This window comes from Solanum stenotomum, chromosome 2, assembly GCF_019186545.1.
Source record: "Solanum stenotomum isolate F172 chromosome 2, ASM1918654v1, whole genome shotgun sequence".
NCBI lineage: Eukaryota > Viridiplantae > Streptophyta > Magnoliopsida > Solanales > Solanaceae > Solanum > Solanum stenotomum.
The window spans coordinates 33,050,634-33,061,764 of NC_064283.1; the positions used below are offsets into that span (position 1 = coordinate 33,050,634).

Consider the following 11,131-nt stretch of genomic DNA (forward strand, 5'->3'; position numbering starts at 1 on the left):
TTTTAACATTATGTCAAACACATACTTCCTCGATTTTATTGTTTGTGTTGAGGTAAAGTTGAATTTTATTTAGTTGTTTCTATCGAATCTGACCTGTTTATTTTTTACCCGCCCCGACCAACTTGCTTACTTATCTTTTTAAACCCCCACGATAAAATTCATGCCCCTAGCTTAAAGTTTACAATATTTGCAATAATTTGGCATGTAATCGTATAAGATTTATATCGATGTTGAGATTATTTCCCCAGAAGATGTCTTCCTAACTCCAACATTGATCCGTTTGGGAAATTCTTTCAATAAGTTGACTTCAACCTTTACCTTGACACAACTAGGTCTAGATTTTCTTATTGTAGCCATGTCAACATTTAACTGTTTTCCCATTGCTTTGGACATCGTAAATAAGGATTCTTTAACGAAAAAATTAGGTGATAGGGATGGAACAGAGGTCCATGCTAAGGCAGTAGTAGTTTCCGCCTCTGGGTTGAACTAGGGTTCCCACTTTAGAGGTCGCATCTGATAGTATACCCATCTTTAGCCTTCAAAAAATATGCCGATTTTTTACATGACATTCAAGTAATATTCCATAGTAGTAAGGTGAATTAGGATGTGTCTATCACTCAAGAATCTTGCCTTACATTCCGCCTTGAATCTCACACAGTAAAGGACCAATTTTAAGATCTCTTCTAGTTCTGACCAGCTAAAAGAAAATTTTCCAATTATGGCAAATGGTAAATCTTCTTTAATGATTATGGCCTCAACCTCTTCTTCCTCCCATAATACAGTAGGTTCTCCATGGATGTAAGTAATATATTTAATAGGGATAGGCGTTGTGATTTTGTCTTCTACTTTATTCAAAGTCGTTGCATAGTTCAATGGAGTGTAGGGAATATTAGGAGAAATTTAGGGCCTATGTATTTGTATGGTATTATTTAGTACTATATTTGGTAGAAATTTAGGTCCTAGGTATAACTAATTCATGGATTAGTTATACACCATACATGGTATAGGATGTATAACTAATACCTTCCATTTGGTGATATTAGGAATACATAGAATTTAATACCATGGTATTAATCTATGTAAAGACAAAAATACCCCTCAAATCCTTTTAACGGGTTTATTTATTTTCTGCATTTTATATTATATATTTGTACTAGTAAATTTATTTAAATAAATAAGTTTACAAATTTTATTATTTAGAAAGAGTTGTTTGTTGTTAATAAATCCAATACAAATCAATATAATATTTGAATGTGAGTTGTTTAGCATTTACAAATTGAAAAGGCAAATATATCACCACATGATATATATATATATATATATATATATATATATAAGCATTTTGGAAATAAATACCAATTAGAAGGTTAGAGACGATCTAGAAAGCACTTGATCATATCATGATCTGATTTGTAAGCCTACTTAATTAGGGCTTGAGTAACACGGTATAAATAATAATAACATGTAAAAATCCAAACCCCCGTGTATACTTGATGTGATACATTGTATGTATCTAAATGATGATCGACTAGGAAAATTCAATAGTAAATGCAAAATTCGTGTTATTATCAAAATAAAAGGGTTTTATTAATCATTCAATATATTTTTTTAAAAAATTGTTCTCAAATAAAATAGCAGTCAAATGCAATCCAATAATATAATTCTAATTAGGGAAAATCTAAAAATGATGATCGACTAGGAAAATTCAATGGTAAATGCAAAATTTGTGTTATTATTAAAATAAAAGGTTTTTATTAATTATTTAATATATTTTCAAAAATATTGTTCTCATATAAATTAGCGATCAAATGCAATCCAATAGTATAATTCTAATTAGGAAAAATATATAAATGATGATCGACTAGGAAAATTCAATGGTAAATGCAAAATTTGTGTTATTATTAAAATAAAAGGTTTTAATAATCATTTAATATATTTTAAAAAAATATTATTCTCAAATAAAATAGCGGTCAAATCCAATCCAATAATATAATTCTAATTAGGAAAAATCTCTAAATGGTGATCAACTAGGAAAATTCAATGGTAAATGCAAAATTCGTGTTGTTATTAAATAAAAGGTTTTTATTAATCATTTAATATATTTTAAAAAAATATTGTTGTCAAATAAAATATCGGTCAAATGCAATCCAATAATAGAATTCTAATTAGGAAAAAACTCTAAATGATGATCGACTAGGAAACTTCAATGGCTAATGCAAAATTGGTATTATTATTAAAGTAAAAGGTTTTTATTAATCATTAAATATATCTTTTTTTCCCAAATTGTTCTCAAATAAAATAGCGGTCAAATGCAATCCAATAATATAAATCTAATTAGGAAAAAAATGAATTGTCTAATTATAATCATTAACGTCTATATCATTAAGTTATTTTAAACCACAATTTCTTATATAAAGCTCTTGGTGTTAAGACCAAAAATCACAATTTCTTAGTGATAGTTTAGAGATGACAAGAAGAATTAGCAAGGGTCGTCAAAGTGTTGACATGGTGAAAATAAAGAATGCTAGAAACTTAGGAGTTACGTTTTCTAAGCGACGTGCTGGTCTGTTCAAAAAGGCTTGTGAACTTTGTACGCTATGTGGTGCTGAAATTGCCATTGTTATATTTTCCCCGGACGGTAAAGTTTTCTTCTTTGGTCACCCTAGCGTGGACACGTTGGTGGAGAGTTTCCTTGGGAGGAACCTCCCTCCACCAAATAACGATGTCCACAATCAACAAATCGTGGATCTTAGAAAAATTGGTATTTGTGAGCTCAATACCAAGCTCATGAACCTCGAGGGGGTTCTCTAGATGGAGAAATATCGCGGAGAATCCCTTCGAGAAATTAGGAAGAGAGCTGATGGTGTATAGTGGGAATCTCCCATGGAAGAACTTCACTTATTCCAACTTCAACACTTGAAGAAGGCATTGGAAATTCTGAAGCAAAAGGTTGAAAAAGAGGCACAAATGGTGAATAATAATGCATTCCGATTTCAGACATTGGGAAGTGCCTGGACTCCTCCTAATTGTGCTAGCTAAAGTTCTTCATATGGACTCAATGTTGGTGGACCCTTTGCTAATAGGATTATTGGATCTACTTCTTCCATAGTTCCTAATTACTAGTTCAGCCGTCATTCCTAGTGCGCACGTTATGGAATTGTCAAAAATAAAATATTATATTAAGTGTCTAGGTTCATTTGTCATTTGAGCTATCCTGAGTGTTGTGTTCATCAGTTATGATTCAGTTGAAGTCAGTACTAAGTGTTGTGTTCATCAGTTATGATTCAGTTGAAGTCAGTACTAAGTGTTGTGTTCATCATGTAATGTTTATCCGTTATGATTCTAGTAATTTTAATTATATATGTTATGTTATTAGTCCATTGCCATGTTGATTTTTTCCTTTGAATTGCATTACATATTAATTTCTAGTTTATCAAAGATATTACAAACGTCTGGGGAGTATCCTCCTTGCAGATTTGCTTCTACGATTCGTAGATATTTTAATTTGTGAAACACAACATCTTCATTTACTGTCCAATCTGTTCGAGGGAACCCTTGGAGATTGGGTAAATTAGCCAGCAAAGTCATGACTTCCCATGGTATACAAGTACCTTTTAATTGGAATTCCTTGAGATTAGATTGCGAGTTCTTCTTATGATTTCCGCAGCAAGAGGATAACATATATATAGTGGCAATCCAATATCAAAACGTCTTATCTCTGACATTTTTCATATATCAACCCTGTCGATTCGACAAAGATTTCTCTTCGAAACATATCACAAATCTACAAGCTGAGGTATTACACAAGAGAAATCATATTAATCAATTGAAAAAACATCCAATACCTTAAGCAATTTGAATTGTAAAACATTTGTTTCGGAATATCTGGTTGCATTGAAATAAAGGTGGAAAATCAGGACATCAAGACTTATAAAAGACTTTCTATGAGGTGGAAAATTAGGACATCTCACATAATTAGCAGCATACTTGAGCCGAGTGGTTAATACCATTCCGTTTCTATTGTCATCGATCATTTGGAAATATTCTTCGCATTTGGTCCCATGCCTCACTACTCCATATATCTTCTTTGACAATTAGAAATCTCCTACCCTTCATACCTCTATACACAATCTCCATTAGTTGATCACTGCTCATTTAGTGATTGTTTCCTTTAATTGAAGACACAACTTCAAGAAACATTTGTCTCTCATTGTATTCTTCGGAGATAGTGATCCATGCATGTTATTAATCGAGAAGGAATATATGATCAATCATTCTAAATTCTTTTGGCAAGAGTTATCTTACCTATACCGTCCATACCAAAAATTGGTACAACAGTTAAATCGTCTGTTGTTCAAGTATGGTGTTGAGGTCATCCTCTATCCGAACAATAGTAGTTTCGTCAAATGTTATACCTTTTTCTAGTGCGGGAGTTGTTGCTTGTTCTGAAGATTTGCTTCCATGCTTGTTAAACTCAATTTGTGCCACTGAATCAACATATTTTTCAGTTTTAGCAATTCTTCCTCCAAGTATTTACATGCCCCCCTAGTCATGAATCGTCACTTTATTATACCGCTTGGGCTTGAAATTAAGAATAAGTGAGTTAGCCGTAGTGTGAAGAGTCTAGCTCTGACACAACAGAATACCTAAATCTAGCTCCAACCCCGACTTCAACATACGTGTTCTAAGCTTCAATGGAAGTTGGAATAAGCTTGATTCCTATATGGCTTACTAAGGATTTCCCTCTTCAAATTTAGGAGATTTTTTTTCCTACATAATGGAATAGGCAAATGTCTCTTTATATTATTAGATACACTAGTTGTGGACATGAGTGTTGCGCGTTTAGTCCTATCAAGTATTTCAAACTTTCTAAAATGACATTAATAATAGTACAACATACATGTGTGCGTGTTTCAAATTTGTAAGTGAAAATACAATTTTCCATGTGAAAATATATGTTGCAACAATATAAAGCAATTGCAAAAGACAATATAATGTTACTCTTGAACAATATAATTCAAGTAGAATATTGAATAATCTTGTTGATTTATATTACTAAAATCTAAACAAAATAAAGCTTAATTACTCCATTCTTACAATATTGCAATCAAAATGTCCAAAAGCAAAATTGTCATCACACCAACCATTTGAGTTTTAACACTATAGAAAACTACCACCAATATAAATTGCTCATATTTAAGAAAACTATTAGGCTTAGTGTCGCACAAATATAAATGGAACTCTCATTTTTATTTAAAAATGAAGTTGTTAATCTCATTCATACAAATTGTAGAAAAACTAAAAATAAAACAAAAAGGGTGAAAATGAACAAATATGTATGTGTTCGCAACAATATATTACATAGACAATAAAGTTACACAATTAAAATTTTTGATTAATGAGACACATCGAATCATGACACATGAATTTTTTTTTTGGTTTGAAAATTCAAAGAGTCACTGAATTGGAAGAGTTTAATACATTGTTTTCTCTTCTACTTTAATTAAATTACTTAATCTAATCGATTATCATTATAATGTTATAACATAAGAAATAAAGTATAGTTGTTGGGCTTCATATACGATATTATGTAATCAAAATATTAATACTTAACAAATTAAGTAACCATATGATATATGATATATCATATATAGATTATTTTAAGTAAATTGAAGGATAAAAATAAAAATAAATACATTTTTTTTTAAATGTAACTAATTTATTTTTTAAAAGGATAAAAATGTCTAACAATTTTCCATGAAAAAATTTTCTTTGAATTATTGACTTAATACCTTTCCACTTTTAGAATTTAGTGTATTATCATAATAATATTATATAATTACTATTTAATATTTAATTGATTGGATATTTCGTAATATTTTTATTTAGTGTAGGGGTAAAATGGTATTTCAACTTTTAACTAAAAATGTAACTAATTTATTTTATAAAAGGATAAAAATGTCTTAACAATTTTCTATGAAAATTATTTCTTCGTATTTTTGACTTAATACCTTTCCACTTTTAGAATTTAGTGTAAAATAATAATATATAATAATATTATTATATAATTACTATTTAATATTTAATTGATTAGATATTTCATAATATTTTTATTTACTGTAGGGGTAAAATGGTATTTCAACTTTTAACTTTTTTTGTCCCCACTTTTAGTAATACTAGTTTTCTGACACGTGCGATTACCAATTTCAAAAATATATGCTATAGTAAATAGTATTGCTTATTTAAGCGAAGATTTGAATAATAAGTTTAGCAAAAAATAATATGCAGATTTTTTTGTGAATTTTCAATGTGGATCGTCATATATATCTATTATTCACGCAAACTATGATGATGGTCAATGAAAAATTTTATTAGTTAGATGTAATTATGTATATATTTATTTCAATTTGATGAGGTTCAATCATGTAATTAGTCTTATCTCGCTAATATTACCTTATAGACAATATTTGTTTTGTATTTTTCCTGTCATCTAACCATAAGTGCTTTGCATGTGTATTCAACGTTAAATTGTTTAGATGTCATATGAACATGTGAAGAAAACAACTACATTTTATATATTCACATATTTTCACATTTGTTGTGAGTTTTTTTTTAAAAAAAAAAAGAACTCGGAACATTTTAAAATAATATAATTTGAAGTTAGAAGATCTTGTTAACTTGATAATACATTTGTGACATATATAATACTTTATTTTAAATACAAATACCTACCCAAATATAAGCATACATTTGCCTTAATGAAAATATTATCTCATAAAATTAGCTAATAAATACATAATAAAAATTAAACTAATACAAACTTCAACTTGCGTTATTACAAGTCATAAGAACTTTTCTTCGTCTAAAATACTAAAATATTAAGAAATAGTAAATAAGTAAAACAAAAAGGCAATGTTAATATAGTATAATAACTATTTTGAAGCAAACTTCCTAAGAGTCTAAATCTCATAAGTAGCATTGATAAATAAAGTAATTCTTTTGTCTTGAGTATCAAAAACAAATCGTGACAATTCTCTAAATTTTGGAAAAATATATTCATAAGCATATATCTACATCACAAGAGAAATTGTTAACAAAAACAAATGAATTTAGACTACATCATGTTAACTTCATATATTTTAACATTACATACTAATGTGTATATTAGGCAAAAAAATAATTATTATATCATCAAAATTATATTAGTTTCCTCAAGTACTCGAGGTTATGGAATATAGCCTCTTAGGATAGAACGACCTACTTTATCAGAATAGTGGTACCTCATATTCCGCTAAACTTCGAACTCACTCAACAACAATAAATCACACAAAAACAATTAAAATGCAAGAAGAAGAAGAGTAGAAGATTAGAAAAAATTGTGGTTGAAAAATGAGAGGAAGTCCCTCTATTTATACTCAACAAAGGGTCGTATGAACAAATATCTAAAAAATCATGACATTTTCGAGAAGTCACAACACTTTGGAAAAGTCACAACTTATTGAAACAGTCACAACTCTTTGGGAAAGTCACAACTTATTGAAAAAGTCACAGCTCTTTGGAAAAGTCACAAATTATTGAAAAAGTCAAAACTCTTTGGAAAAGACACAAATCATCGATAAATCACAACACTTTGAAAAAAGTCATAACGTATCGAAAAAGTCACAACTCATCAAAAAAGTCACAACTCATCGAAAAAGTCACAACCAAAGTTGGGGATATTATAGTAATTTATCATTTAAGTTAGGAGTTCATGATTTTAAGGTAACTAGGTTTACCACACGTGCGTTGCACGTGGTTGCCGTGTCTTGAGGTTGATTGTCACAATCAACTTTGGGCTTCATTGTAGCCCGGCCCGTCTGCCGCTGTGGCTGTGTTTTAGTCGCAAGTGTGAACTTCTCTATGGGAACCGTTTCTTTGCAGGTGCAAGCATATATTATTATTTGACCTTTACAGGGGCGGCTCTATTTTTGGAGATGTGGGATCGTATAAAGTAGTAGGCACAAGAAAATTGTGTATTACTTGGGGATTTTCCTAGGGATTGTATACAGAAATTTGCAGGAAACTTAGTTTCTTGCGGATTTTCCTGCCAAAAATAATCTGATGATAAAACCTTCCTAGGTAATTATTTCCTACGAATTTCAAAATCCCCAAGTAATTTACCTAGGGATTTATATTTCGCATGTAAATTACTTGCGAATTTTCTTGCAAAAATTAATTTAAAATTCGAAATTTTTTTGGTAAAAATTAACAAAATAGGAATGTTCTTACCATTTTTCCATAAGTAAAGCCGCTTGAAGATATTCTAATAATTTTTTAAGAAATTTCTTGTAAGCAAATATTAATTATTACCTCCTATTTAATTATTTAATTTATTAAACCCCATACACATATACACCTCTTCTTCTTGAATACTTGTATTTAATCCAATTTTTCACATATACACCTCTTCTTGATTACTTGTATTTAATACAATTCTCCACCTATATTAAATGCACTACTTAATCCCAACCCACTACCCAATGCCCAACATATACTAATTGCTACATTCTCACAATAATCTAAGTCATAACATTATATATGGAAACTTCTTAGCTTATTCCGTCGACGTGGTATAACTAGTACTAATGTCATTACTTTAATTTTTAGTGTATTTCTCCGATTTGATTAATTTTTAAAGATAAATTTAATTAAATTAATTGAGTATTATAATATAATTTTAATATTTATAGATTACACAAAAAAGAACTATAAAGTCATCTCATATTAATATGGTAACGAAATATATGTTTAATATTGGCTAAAGTTCATGTGATTTAAGTCTTAAAAAATGAAACATGGAAATTATTTATATATTTAAAATAAATCACTACCACAAATCATATCATGAAAATTTTATGTTTACACTTTCTATGAGATAATATCCATAACTAAGCATATTAAACATAAACAAAATTTAAATTATACATACAAAATTCTTATAAATAAATATTAAAAATATAAATATATTTATAACTTTAATGTGGAAGGAAATTATAATCAATAATTGATGGTATAACTTGTTAGGTATCTGCTGTATTTACAATTTAAATTTATCTTTTAATAATTATACTTAATTATATATTGGGAAATAAATAGTATAGTGAATTTTTTTCATTTTTAATATTGGTAAAAAATAATATATCAATTGAATATACAAATAAAAATATTTATTTTTCATTTTATATAATTCTTTTAACGAGGGGGTAATTATACTCTTCCCTATCCCTTAGCTTGTCCTCCTCAACTTGTTGCACATGGATCATCAACCTTGCTATTCCCATGTCACCTATTAGCATGGCTGCCTTACTTCCCTTATTTGACAGACGAGGCAACCCAACAACGAATAATCTCATCCTGCTCCTCATGTCGGCAACCATCTATTTGCTTCTCTTAGCTCACGGGGAAAGAAACGCCCCATGGAAGCACTCTCAAAAACAGTCCAATTCACAATCGGTTACGCGCAAGAACGAGTTAGAAAGAAACTTTTTACAGATGAAATCTATCGCACAAAATGAGTAAGAAAGAAGTGAGATAGTTCCTAATGTTGCAGCCTCCTAAGTATATATGTGTTGTGCTTCATACCAATAACTAGGACTCTACAGACACGACTTCATAGACTCCCTAGGACTCTTGAACTTTGTGCTCTGATACCAAGTTTGTCACGCCCCGAGCCTACACCCCGGATATGGATGGAAATTGAGAACCATTGTTGGCCCCAAGCAAATCCTTGGCCTGGCTGACTTACTCAGCGGAAGACTCTAAGCATTATTACAATGATCAAATGCACTTACTCAATTGTTTAATAAAATAACTTAGAATGTTTACAAGTCAACATTCAACTTGGCCTAAATAGCAACTCAAGTCTTAACATATGAAATGATAATGTAAAGACAACTGAACTACTAACTGACTATGATGCCTCTAAAGCAAAAAGGGATGTCGGGACAAGACCCTCGATCATTCTAACAATGAAATACTAAAAGAAAAATAAAAGGAGTCCTCCGGAATGCAAAGAGGCTCACCAACTGACTCTGCGTGCTCAACTGGATCAATGAGGCGCTGGGTGATGATCCTGGTTACTTGTGTCTGCATAATAAGACGATGCAGGCTAACTTGCATCAGTACATTGAATGTACGAGTATGCGAGTTGGAATGCTAAACACAACTTAAGCTTGAAAAGAATCTGGAAGGAACACTTACCTTGGCTTTACTCAACTCTTAAACAACTTAACTCAATATAAAGCAAAAAAGCATATGCAATATATAGAAAACTTGTAAAAATAGTGGAAAACAACTTAGTTCGTTAAAGAAAATGCAATAACCAGCTCAACTTTACTTATATAATAAAGTAATATAGTTTCTGTGGGAGTTTCTCTAACCGACAACCACAACTATGAACCTAAGTGGTGATACAACGTCTTTCCCACGCTACCAGAACTATCTTATACTTTGTTGTCATATAGAATTCCTTAACTAAGTGGATCTACTAGTCTATGCTAAAAAGCAACTTAAGGAGTCATCTAAAAAGTATAATCCTTTACTACCCATGATGGCTACTTGGTTTATGGAAACATGAGTTAATATGAACTCGCTTCCCCGTATCGGTGCTCAATACTACTCCAAAAATATACTTAGCTCATATGATTTAAAATCGAAACTACTTTCTTTGGTTTGATATAATTACTCAAAACTTTAGCTTAAAAACTCTCTTGGAAATCGGTGTTTCCCTTTCTTGTTCAAATATGAAATCATTTTAAACTCTTGGGAATACTCAGTTTCCTTATATCTTTTTGAGAAATGAACTCAACTCTTTACTCTTTTCTTAACTTGAAACTTAAGTCTTAAAACTAAGTTAAAACATTTGTGAAAGACTTTTGAAAACTTTATGAACTTCTCTTGACTTGCTTCTTAACTTCTAGGATTGACTCTTAACTTTCCTTGAATTGAATTATGGATTCAAGGTTCATTATTTCATGATGTTTAGATGTACCTAAGAGTGTTGGAATCAACTAGAAAACATAGGTACATTGCTAAGGAACTAGTACGAAAAGTTGGGGGATGAATAGGGTGATCTGGCGTCCTTGGCGCTCTA

General features: G+C 30.3%; 1 pseudogene; it reads left to right on the top strand.

Annotated features, from left to right (window-relative positions):
• Positions 1 to 2,466: 2,466 nt before the first annotated feature.
• LOC125856495 (agamous-like MADS-box protein AGL62) lies at positions 2,467 to 3,123 on the top strand (annotated as a pseudogene).
• Positions 3,124 to 11,131: the final 8,008 nt, after the last annotated feature.